Source organism: Panthera onca, chromosome B1, assembly GCF_046562875.1.
Source record: "Panthera onca isolate mPanOnc1 chromosome B1, mPanOnc1 haplotype 2, whole genome shotgun sequence".
NCBI lineage: Eukaryota > Metazoa > Chordata > Mammalia > Carnivora > Felidae > Panthera > Panthera onca.
The window spans coordinates 57756942-57782244 of record NC_138342.1 but is presented as its reverse complement, the minus strand read 5'-3'; the positions used below and the strand labels follow the sequence as shown (position 1 = coordinate 57782244).

At 38.7% G+C, this 25303-nt stretch overlaps 1 protein-coding gene across 1 annotated transcript in view; it reads left to right on the top strand.

Annotated features, from left to right (window-relative positions):
* Window positions 1–1433, top strand: part of GC (GC vitamin D binding protein) — a 31380-nt gene extending 29947 nt beyond the window's left edge. Inside the window, exon 13 of the mRNA XM_060654902.3 lies at window positions 1258–1433. The gene's annotated coding sequence lies outside the window, so the exon portion shown is untranslated. The remainder of the gene's footprint in view (window positions 1–1257) is intronic.
* Window positions 1434–25303: the final 23870 nt, after the last annotated feature.

Sequence of the window (25303 nt, the reverse complement as noted above, 5' to 3'; positions counted from 1 at the left end):
GCAAAGTTGCTACAGTTGCTTCTATTACAGATGTAAATCTAAACTAAAACAAGTTTCCCCCAGAGAGTCTTTTCAGATTTTAAATTGCTCTAGAATAGATCCATTTTCTTTTGATTTTTCCCTTACTAGAACACATCAGCTCTCCAAGTCAGAAGTGGCACATATTGTTTAGTAGGAAGCAGTTCCTACAACTGTTAAACCAACTGGCTAGCGCTGCCTGCCTTCTCAGTGAAAGCCTTCATCTCGTCAGAGATTTGGCCTTGGAGAAGCAGAAGCCTTTGTCTCAAGGTGTTCTCATCCTCAAGGACACCTATGATTCAGGTCTTCCAGTCAACAGTGTGATGCTATTTGATTAACTAAAACCATTGTAAACCTGAGTTGTCATCTGGACAGTTAGTGGTCCCCTTGATCACTTTCTTTCTTCAAGCCCCAAAATTGATGGATTGTGGCCACATTTGTAGGTCTCACTGGAGAATTATGGTCTCTTAATAAATCCCATAAATCTAGTTATCTTTTTCCTTCAGCTTTGGAAATGGTGTTCCCTGAGTTGCCAACAGATAAAGGATTTGGTCCACATTGAAGATTCAAGTTGGGTAGAAAGCACTACCAGAATTACACTCAGCAGGTGCTTACATGAGAGAAACCTAAGAACTCAGCATAGCCAGGTGCTTACACTTTGAAAGAAACAAGTGAGGAAAACACAGGTGTGTCTGTCTCATCCTCAGACATAACCTCACACAGGACAATGAAAGGTAGAATTTCTTGCACGGTGCAAATAGAACTATGGTATAACTGCTGTAGTATCTTGGGGGGGTGGGTGGGAATCAAAACGGAGACACATTTGGCTCATTACAATGTAGAAGGGGATTTGATAAGAACTTACACTAAGTGTTTTACTAAAATAAAAAACTATCATCTCAATCCCATGACTAAGAAGCCTCATGGTTGCTGTGTTTTTTGCTATGGCAGAGAACATTCTCAGAGCACAAAGCTTCATACATCCTTAGTTCAAAGAAGAAAAGAAAAGCTATGATATACCTTGGCATAACAACAGTGATGGCCTTATGTACAGGTTTTGGGAATTTCTTACATTTTTATTCTGGACCCATCAGGTGGGTCACAGTGGATATATGGGTCATGCTAGACAGGTTTCTCTTAAAACATAAAAATAACCTGATCTTATAAACTTCTGCTGAGCAGTATTATGATTGTGCCCATTAGCTGTTCGTCTAACATTTATTTGCCTTGTTCTCATAGATCTAGTGCTGGAACCACCCTGGGAACAACATCTGATGACCTTACCATCAGCAAAACCAGAGCTCCTGGGGAGACCAGTAGAATACTTCCTGCTTTTTATTAACTACAGTATCTTTATACAATGAGAAGTATGATAATTTGCTATAAAATAAAAACAATGCAGATCATAAATGTCACCAAGGATGTCACCACGTTGATCTTCAGTGCTGTCCCTGTGATTTTCACAAAAATGCTGAGATAGGCAGCCCCCACCTTACAAGCACCTGTTTTCTATCTATTTCTAGAAGATTCACAACGTTAAGTATCCACTTTCAAATTCCCAGTACACGAAGTTCCATTCCTTAATTGCTCCTCAGGTCTAATAGGTACCATTAAGGAAAAGTTAGCCAGGCTTCTATCATAAATAGCCTGGGATTACTCACTTCCTTAAGAACCATCACCACCACCTTCTGGAGAAAACCTTGCTCCCAGGTGCAGGTTGTATGGGATTAAGTAACATCTACCTTGCAAAAAGAAAATCTCTGTGGCCTGAACAAGTTTTTGTTAAAGATGACTCCTCAGAGCAATTTATTGGGTCAAAATTCTAAAAACCTGATTTCAGCTTAATCCAATTTATCATGTGTACACTGCAGAGAATATTTCTATGTGCTTTCTCTGCTCGGGGAAAGTGAAGGTGTTCTAACTCAACATATTTAGTTTTGAAAAAAAGATCATACTTTTCAAATAAATACATCTCAAACCAATACAAGCCAAGGAAAACTTCTATATTTATAATTAATTACCTGAAGGACTTTACATTTATCTCATGGTAGATATAGAGTTCTATGGTAGAGATACAGATTTTATAGCAAATGTAACTGGAGTCACATTAACCAAAGTCATCCCTGGTCACTCCTCAAGATTCTAAGTCCCAGTAGGGAGAATTTCATTAACTAAGTCAAGGTCAAATGCTCAAGACTTTAGCTGCCAGTATCTGGGAAGTAAAATGCCTGTCCCTTTGCAGTGTCGGTAGAAGGTTGAGTCCTACCTTACACAAATATTCCCTAATGTTAGGAAATTAACCTCAAATGAGTTCTTCAGATACAATGAAGAAAAAAAAAAAAAAAAAAAGAGGCAACCAACTATACGCTACATACTTAGGCAGTATTTTAGATTTCTTAAAGTTCTTTATCATTTCTGAAAGTACCTTGCTGAAGTTTCAAAACCAATTCTGATATGTAAACATCACTGATAAAAATGAGAGAATGAAACTCCAAAAGGCAAATGAATGGCCCAATGCAACAATAAAGAAGAGACTTCGTTTTCAAGGTCCAGTATGCCATGCAAGATTAATGGGCATACTTGAAGAATGTGTTCCTTAACTAAACTACTTCTGGAAACAATCTAGGTTAGCTCCCTTGAAGAGTCACAATTTACTGTGTACAATTCAGTTTTCCCTAAATTTAACCACAGACCCCCTTTTTCTTTGGATGTCACCCAGAATTATCTCTCTGTAAATTTAATCTTGGAAAATTCTACTGTTCTTATTTGAGAAATTACATTCACAAAATGTTCATTAATCACTACAAACAAGTCAATTTTCGTCAAGCATTTTTATGCCTGACCAAGCAGCACCGGGTGTTTTTTTACCACTAAGTATTCAGTAAGTATTACATGATGGGCTGAAGTAGTGTTTTCAGGGCTCCTGTGGATAGATTTTCCAGCCAATTCCGAACACCTTTCATTATTTTTTTATATTAAGCATATCTGACCCAAATACACCATCGTTCTAATGCAAGAATTTTAATTTTAGACTTTATATGCATAATTATGCCTGTATTTGTTCCACTTTATGGGAAGCAGAGGTCTTTTGAGAAGATATTGCCAAAACTTACACTTACTTCCTAAGTGCTTCTCATCGTTAAAGACATGCTTTTGAATTTCCATCTACTGTCAACCATAGCTGAATTTACTTGTGTCTATTAAATAATCCTCAGTTTTTTATGCATTGCCTATCACCTTCTTCCAGAAACCAGATACTCACCATGATAAAATAAAACTGTGTATTTCTAAAAATGGCACTTACACACTATATCGATAAGGGTTCTCCAAGAAAATAGAACTAAGAGGAGATAGAGAAATGAAGAGATTTTATAGAATTGGCTTACATAGTCATGGAGCCAGCAAGCCTGAAGTCCACAAGGCAGGCCAACAGTGTGGAAACCACAAAGGATTTGTTTCCGTGCTGCAGCTTTGAGGTAAAAGTCTCCTCTGGAAAGTCTCAGTTTTTCCTTTTAAAGCCTTTGACTGATTGGATGATGCATTTGCATATCATCAAGAGTAATCTCCCTTACTTCATGTCAGCTGATGGTAGATGTCAATCACATCTGCAAAATACATTTACAGAAATGTCTAGACTAACATTTGACTAAACAAATGGCCCCCATAACCTAGCCAAACTGACACAAAAAAGGGTAGCCATCACACAAAACTTATTTGCACTGTCCTTTATCAGGCTTACTGTCTTTCAAATTGTAGTACTAACCTCCTGTGCTTTTCTAGATGCCTAAGTCATTTCACAGGTGATTCTCGAACTGTCACCTGAGAACCATCACCTTAATTGGTCTACGCCATCAATACCTTTTCCTGGAAATCCTTCAACAAAAACAAAGCTCTTTTTTATGGAGATTTTAATTTAAAAACATAGCAAAGGGATTGTGTCTATGATGTCATTTAATTCAACAGCAATAAACTCTCATGAAACAAGAATTCCATCAACTTGACAGTGTACCCAATTTCCAATTAGCTAAAAATAAATCTGAAGGCTTAGAAGCTTGTGTTTTTATGACTCTGATCTTCCCACCATGAAAGCCTCACCTTCACCCAAATGAGAGACCAACAATTCCCAGAGACACAGATTTAACTAGTCTTTTTTTTTCTTTTCTTTTCAAATTTTTATTTAAATTCTAGTTAGTTAACACATAGTGTAATATTGGTTTCAGGAGTAGAATTCAGTGATTCATCAAAAAGACAAATACCATATGATTTCACTCATATGTGGAATTTAAGAAACAAAACAGATGAACCTAAGGAGGATTGGTGGTGGGAGAGAGCAAGGAAAATAAGCCACAGGACTCTTAAAGATAGAGAACAAACTGGGGATTGATGGAGGGAGGTGGGTGGGAGAGGGGCTAGATGGGTAATCAGTCTTGAGTGGAACCTGAAGTGCAAAAGCCTGCAAATCACTGCCTTAGAAGCTTGACACCCTCACCCACATTAGGAAAAGGGAGACATCTGAAATTAACCAGTTAAGGACCTTTTGGCTAAAGGTAAATTTATTTGTTTTTTAAGTTTATTTTAGAGAGAGAGAGCAGGGGAGGGGCAGAGAGAGAGGGAGAGAGAGAGAATCCCAGCCAGGCTCAGCACTGTGACTATAGAGCCCTACTCGGGACTTGAACTCACTAACTGTGAAATCATGACCTGAGCCGAAATCAAGAGTCAGATGCTTAGCCAACTGAGCCACCCAGGTACCCGGGGCAAGGGTAAATTTCTAACATCATTTTCTCTCGGTCTGCCATTGCATTAGGAAAATGTTGTCAATTATACAACGCGGGGCGCCTTAGTAGCTCAGTCTGTTAAGCGGCTGACTTTAACTCAGGTCATGATCTCACGGTTCCTGGGCTTAGGCCCTGCATTGGGCTCAGTGCTGATAGTGGGGACACTGGACCCTGCTTCGGAATCTGTGTCTCCCTCTCTCTCTCTCTGCCCCTTCCCCTACTCACACTCTCTCTCTCTCTTTCTCAAAAGTAAATAAACATTTTTTTTAATTATTCAGTGAAATTTCTGTCTCTCATTAAAGAAACCCAGTCATAGGGGAGGATTCTTGGTTTCTGCTCAGGTCATGATCTCACAGTTCGTGAGTGTGAGCCCTGCGTGGGGCTCTGCACTGTCAGTGCAGATCCTGCTTGGTATTCTCTCTCTATTCCCTCTCTTCTGGCCCCTCACGGTTTGTGCTGTCATGTGTTCTCTCTCTTTCTCAAAATAAATAAATAAACTTGAAAGAAAGAAAGAAAGAAAGAAAGAAAGAAAGAAAGAAAGAAAGAAAGAAACCTAGTCATAGATAATCAAGTCAAAAGATGCCCCTTTCCAGAAGCTATTCCATCCTTATCCATTTCTTCCAGGATCTGAGCTTTTTTTTCCCTTAGGCCAAGAAAAGTACCTAATTATTCCTTGCACTGCACCCACCACCACAAATCTTCCTGTTGTATAACTAATGCTTTTCAGCAAATTCTAGTTTGCAATTAACAATAGTACCTACTTACCTATACACAGATGAGCGGTTTAGAAGTCCTGTATTGTTTCTATCCCAGTAAGAAAGTTTCCAACAATGAACTAGTGTCTCTTCCCACGCTTCAATATCAGAAATATGGATCTTTGTCACATTGTGTGCTGCACCATGAAAAGCCTCTGGAAGGCGTGCCTGTTTAAAATAAAAATCTTTGCCTCCACCTTGTGGTTGACAGGCCTAAAGACAGATGGCCGTGCAGAAATCTATTCTGAAATCAGATTTTCATAAAACGGACAGTACTAATCACCTGGAATATGCTTACTTTGTGCTACAGCTCTATTTAGAACAACATGAAAAGCCAAGTTAACAAGATATAGAAGTTTCAACTTTTCTAGGAGATTTTAACAACTGTGTCAATTTGGCAACTTTGTACTCAACACAACCGAATGATCAGTCTAATTTTTTCATTTAGTTCCTGAGAATGTTTAAAATTTTGAGAAAAAAAAAATTAAGCCATTTTTCTCTCTTTAAATATAGCATAAGTGATGGAGTAAGAATTAGGTAAGAACCTGTAAAAGACTAGGTAAGAACATGTAAAAAAAAAAAAAAAAAAAACTAGTATGATACTTCACTTTTTACACACTGTATCGTTGTCTATAACTGACCTGTGTGCTTCAGGGCCAAAATAGAACTCGAAAACAGAGTTTGGGATAAAGAGGAACAAGAGGTGTATTGCTTAGTGGGGCAAGGAGACTGAAGCAGGCTAAGGTCTTCAGAAACTGCAAGGCTACCCAGAGGAAGGGGCTTGATGATGCGGAGGGGTGGGTAGGGAAATACAGGACCTAGTCGGTTTCTACACGAATTGTGTGTGTGTGCCAGCCTCCTTAGTGGTTTTTCAGGCTGTGTGGTTCCTGAAACAAAAGACCAAAAGAGGAGGAGAGGTTTGGGGAAGAGAGGAAAAAGGTTACTTTAAAATCAAGCTCCTCTGAAGAATAGTGCAGCCATCTTGATTTTTGTTCAACTTCATGCTTTTAAGCAGTTTTGATGTTACTTTTTCGGAAACTTTCCTCTATGATCTCAACTAATCTTCACATTTACATGAAGCAGATAATCCAGATCCTAACACATCTAATTTACAGGTAACATGGGTTCGGTGAGATGAACACAAGCTAACAGCGAAGACTGATCTAGCAATACTGAACATGCACTAAGCACTTTCCGTAAGTCAGGTACAGCATGTACTACTTGGTAAGTGTGCCACTTACTATGGCTTAGTCAAAAGCCACCCTGACAGAGCAGCTGAAGACAATTGCAATCATTAAAAGTTTGCTCACGTCTATCCGAGTTGACTGAGCTCAGGGTCTCTTGTGCAGTTGCAGTCAGGCAGCAGTGGGGCCCATCCTGAAGGTGGTTCCATTCACATAAGCTGGACTGGGCCTGAAAGGAACCAGAGGGCGGGCTCCAGGTAGTCTGGTCAGGTGGTCTTCTCAGGCAGCCTCAGGACAGCCAGACCTTTCTTAGGTGGCTACAGATTCCTGAGTTTCCCAAGACATAATGGTGGAAGCTGTCCTTCCTTTCTTTTTCTTTTTTTTTTTTAATGTTTTTATTTATTTTTGAGAGAGAGAGAGCTGGGGAGGGGCAGAGAGAGAGGGAGACACAGAATCTGAAATAGGCTCTGAGCTGTCAGCAGAGTCCCATGCAGGGCTCCAACTCGTGAACTGAGATCATGACCTGGACTGAAGTTGAACTGAGCCACCCAGGTGTCCCTGGAAACTGCCCTTTCTAATCAACCCTTCGATGTCAGGCAGCATCCTTCCCACTGCATTTTTTTTTTTACTTATTTTTTTTTTTTATTTATATTCATAACATACGGTATAGTCTTGGCTTCAGGAGTACAACCCAGTGATTTATCACTTACATATAACACCCAGTGCTCATCCCAGCAAGTGTCCTCCTTAATACCCATTACCCATTTAGCCCATCTCTCCACCCAACACCCCTCCAGCAACCCTCAGTCTGTTCTCTGTATTTAAGAGTCTCTTATGGTTTGCCTCCCTCTCTGTTTTTATCTTATTTTTCCGACCTTTCCCCTGTGTTCACCTGTTAAGTTTCTCTTTCCACTGCATTCTATTTTAACAGGCAGTGCTTCAAGACAAGATGAGATAGACTGCATTTGTTGTTGAATGAAGTATCAAATAATTTGCAAACATTTTAAAACCACCCTCCAGATAAAATCTGTAGATCAACCCATTTGTCATTGGCAATGGCTATGCAGAATATGACAAAGCACTCCTAAGGTTGGAGAAATCATGTAAATAGGAGTCTAAGCCAAATATAGATTTGCTGAACAGAAAGAAAATCACCATTTTTAAAAAATTACTTTCTAGATCAGTAATCTGAGAAGTAGTGCATAGAATAAATTTAGATATTATAAAATCAATCATGAAAATAAGAAACTAATATAAACTCAGAATAAGATCAAAACTACTACAAACTTACCATCGAAAAAAGTGAATTACAGTCTACAATGAGTTTTTCTCATCCAGTTTATCATATTTGGCTCATTGTCATTCATATGTTCCTAATTATGATGTCTAATATATTCAAGTCAAGCGGACAAATACACTCAGCTATTAATCTAATTTCTAATAGAATGTCTCTATGTAAAAAGCACAGAATTATATAGTGAAGCATCATCAGTTATTAACTCAAAAGACTGCAATGATGAAATCTGTGATTAATTTTGGTTCAAATAAAATCAACGTCACCAATTAGCAATTATATATAGTCGATTATATAATTTTTAATTAGCACAACTGTATTTCAAAATGGTTGCTCTAAGCACTTCCATGGCTATATAACACAAACATTGAGTAAAATTTTCTGACATGTTAAAAATTTTAGAACCGCATCATTCTTGCCGTAAATTTAGACCAGATCATTGTTTGTGAAAATAGACCTCCCAGATCTTTCTTCTATTTCTTAGCTGTTCCTGGAAAACAACCACGAAGGCAGGATGTACTGTGGTTTAATACATAACTAAAAAGAAGACACTTCCCTCAGGAGCACCTGTCTATGAAACTGGTCACTGCCTCCACTCCACTGCTTACATTTCTGAGCCATATGCAGAAAACATGAAAGGACTGGACTTCTACCCAGAAACTCAGGTTATCAGAGCACACCAGCGGCACGACCTAGACCCACCCATCCCTTGTGCTGCAAGTGCGATGAGGCCATCACTATTTATCATTCATCTACTTCACGAAGATTTGAGACACAACAGGGACCGGAAGTAACCAGTCGTTTAAACTCCACTGTCTCTCTGACTTGTGTACCTATGAGATTTGCACCTTTTCTGCTACTTTATGCAAAATACAGTACTGTTCACCCCTCCCAAGCAGAGATTGATTCATGACTCTGCCAGTCCAGAACACAGTCCTTACAAAAGAGGAACAAAGATTGCATCTTGTCCTCTTCACCCTCCCCTCCTTCATAAAGGACTGTTTTATCCCATTAAATAAAATGCTAAGAACATCAGTGATGTGGACTTTTCAGGATTGAGCCCTTTTTTCTATGCACAGATAATTAAGGAAACACATTATTTGATTTTAATCCTAACCATAACACAACTTCAAAACAACTATATGATCCATCCTTAGTGAAGTCTCATTAAAAGCAGGCTTGCTGGGGCACCTGGGTGGCTCAGTCAGTTAAGCATCTGACTTTGGCTCAGGTCATGATCTCACAGTTTTTGAGTTCGAGCCCCCCCGTGGGGCTCTGTGCTGACAGCTCAGAGCCTAGAGCCTGCTTCGGATTCTGTGTCTCCCTCTCTCTCTATCCCTCCCCTGCTCATGCTCTGCCTGTCTCCCTCTGTCTCTCAAAAATAATAAATAAAACATTAAAATATTTTTAAAAAATAAAATAAAAAATAAATAAAAGAAGGCTTGCTTTCCCGAGTCACCATCCACACTTCCCAGCCTCTGTTTTAAGTCAGTCCATGCTCTTTTAGGAGCCAGGCTAAGAGCAAACTTGTGATTCATATCTACATTCTGCAGGTAGAACAGGAAGAAAAGCAATTTGGGAGGAGATGTCTTTCTTCTCATAATCCATAGTTCATTTTACCCCCAAAACAGAAAGTTCTCCCCTACATCAGGTTAGGCAACAACTATACCTCTTCAGAACTGAAATGGAATGGATGATATTTCTTCAAAGCCTAAGCCTAAAAAAAGCAACAGTACTTGACCACTACCTCCCTTAGACCTAGGCACACAGAACTCCAGCTCTGGGCACCACACTTTAGGGTACCTTGTTCTTGCCTTTGCCTAGCCAGGACTCTCCCATGGCACCATGGAGCCAGACATCCATGGAGCCAAAGGAATATGCCAACCCTAGAATCTACTCTTCCTCCTTCCACACCTCATTCTAGTACCCAGGATGCCAGAATTCCATTCCATTGCAGCACTTGCACAGCTCTCCTCACTAGAAAGACCACACTGGTGGCCCAAGAGGCAGTTGTCTCTAGAGGATGTGGACAGGGGTTAGCTTTGTAGACCAAGGTCTGCATATGCATATGTGTGAGATCGCCACGGAGGTGGACAGAGACAGGCCACTGGGTAGACGCTGGCTTTTTGCATTTTGCCAAGTTCTGTTACAGAATTCAGAGGAATCTAAGGATTTTAAGCTTAAACCTGGATTTTCAGGTTGTTATAAAAGTATGTTTGCCAAACAAGGAGGATACAACATGTTTTATTTATTTAACAGTTTGTCAGATTGCTTTCAAACCTTCAAATATTTAGACATATGCTATGTGGGCCTCCATTTGTGCTCCTCCACACGGGCCTGCAGTTTTTCAGGTCAGGTCTGTATTATACAGGTACCGAAATGGATCAAGTAAGAGACTTCTTCCCTCCGCCCCTCCCCTCCCCCCACACACACAAAAGCAATACACAGCCTTATTCAGGCCCCTTTAACAACAAATTGCACCAGGCTTATCAGGATGGTGACTTAAAGCAAGCTGCTGACTCTTTCCTCCAAACCTGAACAACTATAAATGTGAAAGGAAACTAAAATGATTTGAAGAACTAACCGCCATGATAACAATAATTATGAGAACGTTTGGAGAGTCTGAAGGCTGGAGAATTCTCTAAAGGCTGTCTTGAACTTGGGAACATAGTAGGGGAAGAAGGTTGAATTGTAGTGGATTCAACCTCAGGCAAAGTATGCAGAAGAAAGCTTCTAAACTCTGCTCATGCATTCAGAAAAGTTTAAAAGTCTGATAAAATCATTAAAGGTGGGCTGAATAAGTGAAAAGACAGTCCATGCTCTTGAAGTGAATGACTGTCATAAAAATATAAATTTTCTTCAAATTTATCTATAAATTAAATGCAATACCCCATTAAAATTCCAGGTGAATTTTTTTAAAGAATCATTCAAAATCCTTGTTGGAAAATATATGTAGAAATTTTAAAACATCGATAACAAAGAAGGCTAAAAAAAGAAGAGTAATGTCTGGGAATGTGCATAAGCAGATATTAAGACATAATACAAAGCCATACAAATAATAAACAATATAATAACATACAAATAGTTAAGCAGAGTAGAATACAAATCCAGGCATATATGGGAACTTAAAACTATAGTAATGGCATCATAAATCAATGTGAAAACATTGGATTATTTTGTACATGGTGTGGAATTTTTCTTCAATGTGTAGAAAAATTAAATCTGAATCCTATCAAACAACATATGTAAAGATACAAATGGACTAAAGTCTTTAAGATAAAATTATAAAACTCTGAAGTTGATAGAGAAAAATGTAAGCAAACATATTCATAACATGATATCAAGAACAGCCTATTTTAAAAAATATTCAAAAAGGACAAATCATAGGCAAAATAGTGATGGATTTTATTACATAAAGGTTAAAGAATTCTGTTCAACAAAGTATACCCTGAGTAAACTTCACAGACACATGCAGACAAAATGCATAAATGAAAAAATAAAAATCTGTCGATCAAATGACTAGGGGAACCACAGGGCGTTTTTAGGGTAGTGAAGCTCTTCTGTATGATTCTGTAATAGTGGATAAATGACATTATGCATTTATCAAAATCCACAGAACTGTACAACCCAAATGCTGAACCTTAATGTATGCAACTTTAAAAACATCATTTATGAGGTCAAGGACCACAGGAAAGAATCCAGACTATGACAAGAGAAGAAACAACTTCACCAACAGAGTTAGGGGGAAAGGTGTCAAATAACCTTAGAAACAAAGTCTGGGGGCACCTGGATGGCTCATTGTGTTAAGTGTCTGACTTTGGCTCAGGTCATGATCTCACTATTCATGAGTTAGAGTCCCATGTTGGGTCTGTGCTGATACCTCAGAGCCTGGAGCCTGCTTCAGATTCCGTGTCTCCCTCTCTCTCTGCCCTTCCCCAGCTTGCGCTCTTTCTCTCTGTCTCAAAAATAAGTAGACTTTTTTTTTTTTTTAATTTAGAAACAAAGTCTGTAAAACTAAGGGCAAAAGGAATTGCACATAAGCCCTGTGTTCCAGTTGATAAAGTTATTTCCCATGAGGATACTTGTTAACAATTCTGATACTGCTATAGGTGTATACTAGAATTGAATAATTAAGTAAGTGGATGGAAGATAGTAGGAGCCAGGTTTCTCACTGTTGGGATGGACATTTACAAATAAGTGAGGGAAGGAGGCTGAAATGATCCATGTGGCAATGGAGTAGAGTTGGAAACATCAATAAGAACTCATGTTTAGCTTAAAATGGACACAGACTGTTACACATAGAAATATTTATGAATATATATATGTATGTGTGTGTGTGTATATATATATATATATATATACATATATATATATATATATATATATATATATATATATATATGTATACGTGTGTGTGCTTGTTCTGCCAGCTGAGAAGGCCTAAAAGAAACCATAACCCAGAAGCAATGAAAATACCTAGCACTCTGATCTTAGTTTCTAATACCATCCTCCAATAAAAGGAGCTAGGCACCCTTGGAGAAATGGCTATCCCATAACCAAGGGAGAAAATATTCAAAGTGAGAAAATCTCCAGAAAGAATGGAAGTGCTAAAAAAAAAAAAAAAGTATGGTGGGGTGAACCATGAACATTGGGATAAGTTAAAAGGACACAGGAGTCAATGTAAGGAGTTTCTAGTGGTCAAAACTAGAACAAAATAGATACAGTAGTATTGGATTATAGCTCAAAGTATAAATAAATGTCGATAAGTTAGTCCATACCAATATAAATAAATGATTGTATAAATTAGTAAATGAGGAGAGACAAAACTTCCTTGCAAAAGTATTACAATGAATTCTGTAAATATTCTCACCCTAAAAGAGGGGAAGCATAACTCCCCACTCCTTCTGTATGGACTTTGAATAGTGACTTTCTTCCAAAGAGTATACTATGTAAAAAGGGGGGAAAAAAGAGACTTTACAGGAAAGAAACCTAAAAAACACTGCTTCAGCCAAGTAATAAAAATCAACATCAATAATCATAAGTCATGTAGATAGAATGTACTCTTGATAATGATGGAATGAAAATGAAACTTTCCATCAGTGGTCTTTCTCCTAAAAATCCATAAACTCAGTTTATTAATGAGAAAAACATCAGAAAAATTCCAATAGAAAGACATTCTACAAAATACCTGGGCCAGTACTCCTCAAAATTCTCAAGGTCATCAAAACCAAGAAAAGTCTGAGAAGCTGTCACAGCCAAGAGGGGCCCAAGGATACATTAAAATTAATACAATGGGGTATTCTTGTTGGCATCCTGAACCAAGAAACTGTACTAGGTAAAAACTAAAGAAATCTAAATCAACTGTGGTTCATTAATTGTAACCAATGTATCATACAAATGTAACGTGTGAAGAGGGGAAACAATATGGGAGTTGGGGAGGAAGTATGGGAACTGTACTATTGGCTCAGTTTTTCTCTAAATCTGAAACTCCTCTAAAAGATAAAGCCTAGTAATAAAAAAAATTTAAACCTATTAATAAAAAATTAAATAAACAAAATACAGATGAGGAAACCCAAAAGACTTGTGAGCATATAAAGAGATAATCACACTCATTAATTATCGGAGAAAAGCGATCAATGAGATATCAATGAGATATCACAATGAGATATCACTTTACCTCTGTGAGACTGAAGAAACTTGGAAAGCTGTGTAATGACAAGAGTTGGTGAAGATCTGAGGACAAAGGACCCCTCATGCATTGCTGGTTGGAGTGCAGTCTGGTGTATATGTTGTGGGAGGAATATAGAGGCCCTTAGCCAATTACTCATAGACGTAAACTCTGACCCCACATTCTGTACTTGGAGATAAATACATAAACATATAAATACATTTAAAATTATCACATGGGTCTGAAAAAGAACATGGAGGAGGATGCTTTTGTAGTGCTGTTTGTGGAGGTAGAGAGTCAAACAAAAACTGCCTATCCAGCCCTAGCCTAGAAGAATAAACAAGTAGAATGTAATGGACCCACACCATGGACTATTACACAGACATTAAAAACACCAAACAATGTGCATATAGCAACATGGATGGATCTTAAAATCATAGTGCTCACACAAAAAAGTAAAAAAAAATACAATGACATTTTTTTACACAATACCATCTATTCCAATGAAAAATACATACCTGCAAAACACAATTTTTATATTTCACAAGAACAGAAACATTGTGAAAGTATACATAGGAAGCACATAGAATGATTAGTCATAGGCAGAGGGATATGGGGTTATGGGGATATATTAAACGCTGAGCCTTACATGAACCAAAGATGATAATGTATGTTAACTGAAGAGTATGATTAACATCATTAACTACCTTCTATCCTTGAGATCCAATGAGAAAGCAGAAAGATTCCAACTAAGATATGGAGTTGAGACCTGAAATGTCAAAATGCTATACCAAGACTTCCTCATTCCTATAAGTGAAATATAGTCTAGCTCCAGACTATCCATGGCTTTTCCAAGAGCTCTCCCATGGTCTGTGATAATTGTTGAGGGAGATGAGGAAGATATTATGTGGTATCCAAAATATTCTCCAGTGTAAATCATCCAGGGCCTCAATACCCATGCCTCCTTGGCACAGGCCCAACATTTCATAAAGATATCACTCTCAGAGATCAGGTGTGTCCATAGTCTCCTGCCCAGGGACCAGTAAGCCAATGAGTAGGGCAAAACTTAGCATCTTCCATGTGCTGTTGAAGAGTAGCCTACATTGTCACTTACTCTTGTAATACCAACCAATTCTGACAACTGCTGAGAAAGAAAAGGGATAATGACTTCCCCAGTTGGAGTCCTGCTGTAGCATCCTAGCCCCCACATTAAGTACAGAGTGGAGCCAGATTCAACACATTCAGAGGAAACTATGATCTTTTCAAGACATTGAAGAACTATTCTCCAAGGAACAGAATTAGTTCGAAGTGGTTAAAATGGAGATTGGTCCAAGAGAAATGTTATCTGATTCATGGTTCCACTGAGTTAAGCCTAGACTTTAATTTCTTCAAGATCTCTGGAGCCATTAATAACAATTATTTTAATAGCTGAAGATTAGTGTTTACTATGTGCAAAACATTGTTCAAAACACTTTAACTGCACTATCTCATTCCAACACACACACAAAAGCTCTATGAAAAAGCTACAGTAATTATACCAATTTTATAAAGTAGAAAATTGACACATATGAGATTAAGTGACTGGCTAAATGGTACTTTAGTAAATGTGGTGGAGCTGGGATTCAAAGCTAAGCAGTCTGACCTCAGAGCCCATGTACTCAACTTGTACACCTCATTGTCTGTGTCCACTGGGCATAATGGTTAAGAAAAAAGCAGCTTCTCTAAATTATGCCCAAAGTTATGATAAAAGAAACATTTATATTTGGCCAGGAAGGCATTTTCTCCAATATATTCTTTTTTTTTTTTTAATGTTTATTTATCTTTGAGAAAGAAACAGATTGACAACAGGGGAGGGGCAGGGTGGGGGGTGGATACACAGAATCCGAAGCAGGATCCAGGCTCTGAGCTGTCAGCACAGAGCCCAATGTGGGGTTCGAACCCATGAACCACAAGATCATGTCCTAAGCCAAAGTCAGATGCTTAACCAACTGAGGCTACCCAGTCTATTCTACCTATATATTCTAATAGCCAGGTACATTTTATATATTTTTGTTTGGGTCCGAAGATTTTAGTTTCCTTCCACCATCTCTCCTTCTTTCTTTCCTCTCCAGTACTGTTATAACATTGCTAAAGATATGGTGGAGTTTTTTAAATGTGTCAAGCATTTTGCAAAATTGAAGATGATACCAAACAATAAACTTGATGTTGTTTTCCACCTATTGGAGAATTATATCTAGAACATATAGTAAAGAGATAAAAATCAAGAAAATCTCTAAAATCTCCCCTATGGCCTAAATCATCCAAAAATGACAAGAACTCCTTTTTCCAGATAAAAGTCTGTTTTTCTCTGTCCCAGCTCCCATACAGTTTTTCAAAAACAATATCACCAAATAAACAGTTCTTTCTTCCCAAGATACTCAGTACATTGTTTTAGGTAAAAGAATTGAAGAAACAAATGAGGAAACGTGACAAAGAGAGGAGTCACCATTTTCACTCACTGTCCATTTCATGCATAGATTCAACAATCTAATTCTTAAAGAATATTTAAAGGCTTATTGTGGTAGACCTTGTATGGTACCTGATATGCAAAATGAACTTATCAGAAGTAGAAACAAAAATCTGATTTTGAAATAAGCATCTTTGAAATTTGCTATGAAACTCCTCTACGGCTATGCCTATAATGGCATAAAATATATTTTATTAATTTATACTGTATATTCTATTATGTGTGCTCTATTAACCTTTTTTTAATCTCATTAACTTTTTAGAAAATGCTGACCAGCCATCTAATGCCATCCAGTGTACTTCTAGGTTATCATAGGTAATCAAGTGCCCAAGAAATGGAAATTTATTCTAGTGTTAGCATAAAAAAAAAAGATTATAGTTCTAGATCGAGGTAGAGACATAGCCATATATAGAGATATGGAGACTTAGATGTATGTCCATATTACATACATCAGTTTTCCCTTATATATTTCCATATATATTTCCCACCATATATTTCCCTTATATAACTAAGAACTGATTGCCAAAAGAGAAAGTTGACTGATCTTGCATGTGCTGAAAGCCTCACAGCACTTCAGGCAAATACATGGATTTTGGATTCTGTAAATTGAAAGGAACTTTTGTTTCCCATTAGTGGAGTACCAGAGGAAAAGAGCACTGAACTAAATGAAAGTGAAGAGACCAGGGTTTTACCTCAGTCTCCCCATCACACTGTGTGACCTTGGAAGTTTCATTCAATCCTTCCATACTCTCATCTGCAAAAATGTTCCCAGAACACTAGATAGCCTCTACAACCCCTTCTTCACCTTGTATTTCAGACAACAGTATATACTGTGTGTGTTTGATGCAGCTCAGATCTGAAAACTGTGAAATATTACTCAGTTGACCCACTAGATGGTAGCAGAATCCTGATTACTGTAAGATTGCAGGCAGCCAAGCCAACTTTCACATCATTCTGAATTCCACTATCAGAAAGTTAATGGAAGGACTTTGGTTGTTGAAAGATTTGAGTTTTACTGTCACCTCTGCTATTTATTAATTGGATGACCTTGGGCAAATGAGCCCATTAAGGTTTCTGATTACCTGCCACAAAATCAAAGGGCACCTTCCAGATCTAACACTATGATTGAATTTTGTTTCCATAGCACAAACATGATACCTTTAAATAGTAATGTTCTCTTATCCTGCTTTAAGCCATTCAAACCATCTCCATTTGGCCTAAAGAAAAATTCCATTTTCTCTATTTAAGTCCTTGGACAATTAACAATATTTTTGTTTCCTCATATGTAAAGTGAGAAAAATAGTATCTTTAAGGGGTATTGTAATGAGTAAATAGATATGACATAAACATTAGTCATAATATTTTTTTTATTATTATGGTTTTGTTCCATGGCATCTGGATTTTTGCAGACCATTTCATACTACCCCTTTCTCCTGATATTTGAGGGTATACACCAGTGTTTTAGCCTGATTCTCACTCACAGGTTCAGAGTCTGCACAGAACAGCACATGCGTCCAGAAATACCTTACAGAATTTTCTCATGTTAGTGTAAGTTGCTACAAAAAGTTCCAGGCCTTGGATCTCTAAGTCCTGAAGGAGTCTAGGTGTTCTGTCTCAGTCAATCCTCACTAAAACTTCTTGAAAGAGTCCTCTAAGGGCCCTCTGATAAGGAGTTGTAACCCGTAGTCTCTTGGATTCCTCCTTAAGAAATGCAGTCAACCTGAAGGTCACCAGGCAAGCCCAGTGAGTTTCCAATCTTAGCAAAACACTGCAAAGACTAGTAACTGAAAGATACCTCTAACCTAGATCACAGACGCCAGTGTATCTGGTTCCTCCTTAAACTGGCTCTCTTTATTCACCACAATCATCAATTGCATTACTTCTGTGTTAAAACATTGTGTTATATATTATGTGACAAGAGTTGCCACATTCTCTCAGATATTGGTTTATGGCCTTGAATATATAAAATACTGAGGATGCCAAACGCATCAAGTCATTGAAACTAAATTCCCAACAGTCACTGTGCTTCTTTGACCTCACTGGCTATCATCACTTTGAAAATATTTAATGTAGGGGTGCCTGGGTAGCTCAGTCGGTTAGGCACCCCACTTTGGCTTAGGTCGTGATCTCACGGTTGGGGAGTTCGAGCCCCGTATCAGGCTCTGTGCTGACAGCTCAGAGCCTGGAGCCTGCTTCAAATTCTGTGTCTCCCTCTCTCTCTGCCCCTCTGAGAGAGACACACACACTCTCTCTGTCTCTGTCTCTCTCTCTCTCAAAAATAAAAATAACATTAAAAAATTTTTAAAGAATATATTTAATGTTATAACCTAGCAGAATTAAGGTGGAAAGCAAAGCACAACTAGTTATAGTTACTACCAGGAACCATCCCCTAACTACCTCACCTCTTTTTCCAAAGAACTACACTGTCACAAATTTCTGGGGTTTTTTTTTTTCTGTAATTCTGTGTTTAATATACATAATTTATATATATATATATATATATATATATATATATATATATATATATATATCTATATACAGATATATGTTGATAACTTGTTCTGTGTAACAGGGTGAGTCCAGTCAAGATACCAGTGCTAACAGGCAGTGGTGAATTACAGAACATGACCCAGCCACCCAAGATCAGGGTAGGTGATGAGAAAGCAGAACTAGGCATGAGCTGGGTCTAGAACACCCAGAAGGGATGAGGACAAGAACCTAGAGCCTTTGGAGTGTTCTAAGATCTGAAGCTGCTGGGGTATTGGAGAAACCAGAAGAAGAGTGGTTATACTGTCAATGAGGCAGTATTAATAATCTATCTGCTTACACCAATGATGCCAAAGGGCCTTCAAAAAGGCAAGTTAAGACTGAAATAGTTCAGTGCATATCCCACATTTAGAAAGAATAATGAGCACAAAATAGAAGAGAAGGGGAGGGGGAGAAAAGGCCCACCTCCAATTACACATTCTTTAGCTCAGAAAACAATTCTTCTGGTACAGACCATACTACACTGATCTCATTAAGGGCAGAGATCAAACCTAGCCTGCCCTTTTTATCACCAGAGACCAGTCTGGTGCTTTGCACTCATATGCTCTCAATGACTGTTTACTGTTACTTTGTTACTGTTGGAGATGACCGACTGAGTATACACCAAAAGCAAAAGTCTGTGGTGGTGTCCTGCTGAGTGACCAAAGTGTAGAATCATAAACTCTCTGATTTTTAGCCCTCTGCTGTTCTTTAAGCTGAGTGCATATACTAGTATGCAAAAGAATGCAATCGCCCCAAACAAGTGAAATGAGGATATAGGCTTCAAAGGACATAAACTCCCTACATGCCTGTTACAACTGGGGGCCACTGGCACCCTGAACACCATTCCCACTACTGGTGAATTCTTTAGAATTGCTTCATAAACACGATACAATAGGCTGCTAGTCCAAAGACCTATAGCCCACACCTAGTCTTGGCATCCACTAGCTGTGTGACCTGAAGCAAGTCATTTAATTTTTTTTTCATCAGTTAGACTAACAGTCTAATTTCAGCAATAATAGTCCATTTCAGCAATAATATTCTGACTCTAAGCTGATCATGAAGAAGAGAAAATTGGATTCAACAAGGGCCAGCCAGCATTCCTGATTTGTATAAATTCCCACACAGTCTTTTACTCTCCCTAATCCACATACTTTTCAGTGTGTGAACGACTAAACTGCTTACAGGAGATTTACTAGTGACATAAACTCAAGGAGGATTCCAGCAAATTCCATGTAATCATCTTTCTGTGTGCTCAAGAGCAGTGTGAACTCTCACCGCTCCAACATGTCCCTAAACTGGTTAACCAACAGGCTGGGGGCACGAAACGTACAACAGTTTAAAGTGAAGCTATAAAAATATAAGGATCCTTATACTTGTTCCAAGGTATGTTATATGTAATGGTCTTTAAGTTTACCACAGATGTCACATGAGAATGATGATGAATTGGGCAAATGTTGACAACTGAAATCATCAGAAGACAACGGATGCAGGGAAATAGACCCCTGGAGGGGGAATTCTGGGATGCTCAGTTTGCACTCCTGTGACACAGGGTCTGATGGTAAACAGTGTCCCAGGGCTGAAAGGGACTCCTACCCTTTAAGGTGGGGCCTGCAAGGAGGGGCAGGGATAGGGGATGATGAATTTGGAAGCTGAGGCAGCCTGGGTGAAGTCATGAAGAAGAGCCATTTAACGTTCAGTCATACCTGCCCATCACCACCATCCCATCAGGGCGCGAGTGTCCTCCACCAAATTTACAACTGCAAACGTTCATTGCTTTATAGTGTGCTACCTTCCAGTCTAATAAAAGCTTTCTAGCCAGTCCCAGTTTGGAGTATGACAGGATAAACATTCTGTTCTGTTTCTCCCACTGAATGTAGCTAATAACCAAGACAGGATTCATTGAGGGGCTCCTTGAAGAACAGAGCAGGTAAATTAGGAAGAAAGACAAGATTTGGAGTACCACTGAAACAGTAGTGTATTTACCTTTTTTTACCACTGCTGTCACCACGCCTAACCACCAACCTGCCTAAAACCTAGAAGTAAGCACCTGTGAAGGCAGAAAAGTTTCCAGAAAAAGAGCTCTAGTTTAGGCTTACGTCGTGGTTAAGGAGTCACCTGGCAGTACAGTGCAAGAGGTACAACAGAGGCCTAAAACTCTGAAGGAGAAAACACTTCCTTGCCAGTTGGAAAAGCTGTGGTCCTAAGACCTAAGAGAGTGGAGTGAGAAGGGTAAAATCTTACAGTTGTTTTCCCTATCTTTCAACCACCAAGCCACAAACACTGCTGGAGTCACCAGAAATGTTGGCAGAACAGAGTAAATCAAATTTCAGATTTCTGGCGGCAGGACTGAAAAGAGGGACCTTGGGGAAATGGAAGTAATGGAGAAATTACAGAGAGGGAGGAGCTCAGGGAAGCAATCCTACAGAGTTGGCTGTGCACTGCTGGGCTCACCTCCAAGCTATGCGTGCATGGATCTGACCTCAGGTGGCCTAGGAAAGACTCAAAAGACTCAAAAACTAAAAGTTAGATCATTGCCCAGGTCCCAGACTTGCAAACATGGTAAAGGCACAGGTCAGATCCAAACAGGACGGCAAAGACCTAGAAAATAGGACTGAAAGAGGGGATGTCACTACAGACTCTGTAGACACTGAAAGAAGAATTAGGGGATACCACACAGATGTCTAGGCACACGAAATTGACAACATAGATAAAATAAATTAATTTCTCAAAAACCACATACTATCTGAATTTGTCCAAGATGAAGCCATTCTGGAGGTCAGAAGCCAAAATCATTGGCAGGTCTGTCTTCCTTTCCTAAAGCTCAAGAGGTGAATCCTTTATGTAGCCCCTTCCAGCTTTTAGAGGACACCCACATTCCTTGGCTCATGGCCCTTTTCCTGCATCTTCAAAGCCAGCCCCAACCTTGTATCTCCCTGTGTCTTTGGTCTGTAATTACATTTCCCTCTGACTCTTCTGCTTCCTTCTCAGTTTTTAAGGACCCTTGTGATCACATTGGGCCCACCTAGATAATCCAGGATAATCCCCTATTTTAAATCCCCCTGATTAGCAACTAATTCCATTTGCAACCCTAATTCCCCCTTGCTATGTAATTTAACATATTCACAGGTTCTGGGGATTAGGACATGGACATCTTTGGGGGGCCATAATTGTGTCTGGCATAGCAGACCTTACTAACATGAATTTTAAGAATCTGGAGGGGCTCCTGGGTGGCTCAGTCGGTTAGGCATCCGACTTTGGCTCAGGTCATGATCTCATAGCTAGTGAGTTCAAGCCCTGCATCAGGCTCTGTGCTGACAGCTCAGAGCCTGGAGACTGCTTCAGAGTCTGTCTCCTCTCTCTTTTTCTCTCCCAAATATAAATAAACATTAATTTTTTTTAAAAAAAGAATCTGACATGGAATTGAAAAGATTTTGGGAGAGTTAAGGCAAAGCTGAAGCTAAGGAAGAGTTTCATACAGCCAAAGAAGCTGATTAAAAACTGATTTTTTTAATGTTGTTCTTATAGATTCTCCATATCTCATTAACATGACCCGAAAGGTCAATAACTCCATAAGCATGAGGTTGAATTAAAAGTCCATTTGGTGTTCTGTGTGGTTAGGAAACTGAATGAGTGCATCACATATTCTAAAATATAAGCCTAAACTGAATTTAGAAGTGCAGCTTAACATGATAAGTGTAATCAGAGAACACAAAAAGGCATAACGTATTGATGTACCTGAAATAAAATGAATATAATTTCATTAGTGGAGGAAAACTCTGAGAAGAAAATAGAATAATGGATAGAAAAATACCATAATTACCAAAATTATTCTTACACAATGTGTGTTTTTGAAGAACAATCATTTGATTAAGCATATAATTATGACCATATAGGATGAATGGAAGCAATGTTTACAAGGACAGTACCCTAGGGTTGAAAATAAAAACATCTTCATCTGGCAATAGCTAATGAGAAATGTAATCTAGGATTGTATTAGATAAAGGACATCTATGTTACTTGTCAATAAACTATATTGACAAGTGACAGTTACTCCATATTAGTAAGTATATTCCTGGGGGGCAGATACACCAATGATTCTCAACCTTTCTTCCACAGAGGTTACTCATGAGACATGACAGCATTCAGACATGAAATGGACGTAAATGAGATTTAAGCTCAATTCCCTGTACATTATTTCTGACGCCACCTCTTTCTTCCACTCCAGGTAATAGGGTCAGCAATTTGAGAATTAAATTCATGTTATTATAGGCATAACACAGGAGCTCACTACTCTATTGGATTCTCTCTCTTTCCAATATTGTGATAATTACCATCTGGGTCTCCATTATGTGTGACTACCCAAAGTGCCCCTTTAGAAGCTCTGAGAATCCGCAAATGGAGCTTATGTTCTTCTGGTTTGGGCTATGCCAGGCTTCCTCACCACTTTTCCCCACCCCCACCATCTAATAACTAGTCTCCATAGTAGTGAAGTTGTCTCTGCTCTGCCTTACTCCGAGACTAGAAACTGCCTTCCTTTCTCCAAAACACAGCTGACATGAGACTTTATTCTTCAAATGGCGCGACTAAAGGAGTCCTGCTATGATATAAGTTACCCTCATTTGGAGATCTTTGTTTTGTCCATGAGGTATCTCAAACACCTAGAACGTTACCTGACCCATAGTAAATGGTTGTAAAGGCCTGTTGCAAAGTTTATGGAGACTTAAGGCAATTACGGTGCAAAAGAGCAGGAAATGCTACTCCTAAACTCTGTAAGTCACTCCTCAACTCTCAACTGAATTCCTAGGACCCATTCATTCTTTCCACTGAGGAAAATGCCACCTTTACTTTGTTCTGGCCGCTCAGGAGAAATCAAACCAGTTGACCCCATAATAATCTTACAGAAATGCTCTTATTGACCACAGAAAACAGTCATTGGCATTGCTTTGTAGAGCAGTTGGGTTTCTTTTATTCCAAATCCAGTGTTCTCAAATAGGATCTTATTATTTTACCTTTGTTTAACTACAGGTTCATGCAAATGTTTGCTCCCCAAACCAAAATGACATCTATCTATATCTACATCTACTTCTACACCTACATCTACCCCTACACCTACACCTACATCTACGCCTACATCTACATCTATAATTATATCTATATCTATCCCCAAAATGATAAGAAACTTATCTTTAGCAACACAAAGTACCAATGAGAGCTTTGAAGTTCCAGGATTTTTTTCCTTTAACACTGCAAAGAATCCAGATGAGTTCTCTGCCTTCCCCAGCCCCACCCCTACACACACACAGCAGCCTTGCCAGTGGAAAATGTTTCCCAACTCATTGTTAAGAGAAGGGAAAGAGATAATTTGTCTGTTTCTGGAATCACAGCGGTCATGCTTCTCCCCAGCCCCTGACCTACCACATACATGCAAAAATAATTTTGAATATCCTCTAATTCTTTTTATTTTTAAAAATAAGTTGTACACAAACTGTCATATGAGACTGTTATTAGCAACCTATTCACCACTGATCTTCCCCCAAAACCAATGGTCCATCCAGTGTGTTATGACATTTCAGCTGAAAGCACAAGGCAGTCCTTATAACCTAAGATCTTCTCTCTCCTAGCTTTGTTTCCAAACTTAGTCATGCTGTGACAGGAACATTTTCCAAAATATATGCAGATTTGGAATAGAAAGCACATACATGTATATAATCAAAGCAATAATAACTGTATATTGTAAATGAATAGAGCTTACACAATATAGCACAGCAATTGGTAGCATAAGTAGTGCTTCATACTATCTAAAATCCCAAGAGTTTTAGTGATGATACAAGGCATAGTTAAGTATACAGATCTTGGAATCAGAAGGATGTGGGTTCAAATCCAAGCTCTACTTCTTATTACTGTGAATATGAGCAAGTTATATGACCTCTCTGAGTCAGCTTTCAGACCTGGAAATAGGCACATTAACACAAGTCTTAGAAGGTTATCGTACAGTGATAGAGATATAGTGGTGCTTCTAGAAAATCAAACCCCAATTCAGTTGGGCCTGAAATGCCATCTTACAGCCTTTTTGGCTCTAGTCAGCTTATTCTCCAATCTCCATAGCTACTACTCCATACCTTTTCCCTCTCCTCGAACCTGTGCCCGCACCTCACCTCCAATGCTACTAAGGAAAAAAGAAGCCAACCTAAGTAGGATGACTATATAATTTTTCATCCAAAGTGAAACAATTTTGAGAGTAAGCAGGAAACTCTTATAATTACACCAGGACAATAGGTATCAACCAAGATTTTCCAAAACTAAGACACACAGTTACTTTAATTATAAAGACAGTCCCTCAATTTCCAATCACCAAGCTGAACTAATGCCCACCTATATCTGCACCCATCTCTTTTTTCTTGGCTTCTGTTAGGGTGAAAAACGTATTGCCTCTTCTATTAACGGCACATCCCTCTGCTTATGCTCTTGACCCATCTCCTCTCACCTTGTCAACTTTTCAGTCCTTTCTCTCTTGTCTCCAACTTCTCTCTCTACTGGTTCCTTTTCATTGACATTTAGATATTCTTCAATCTCT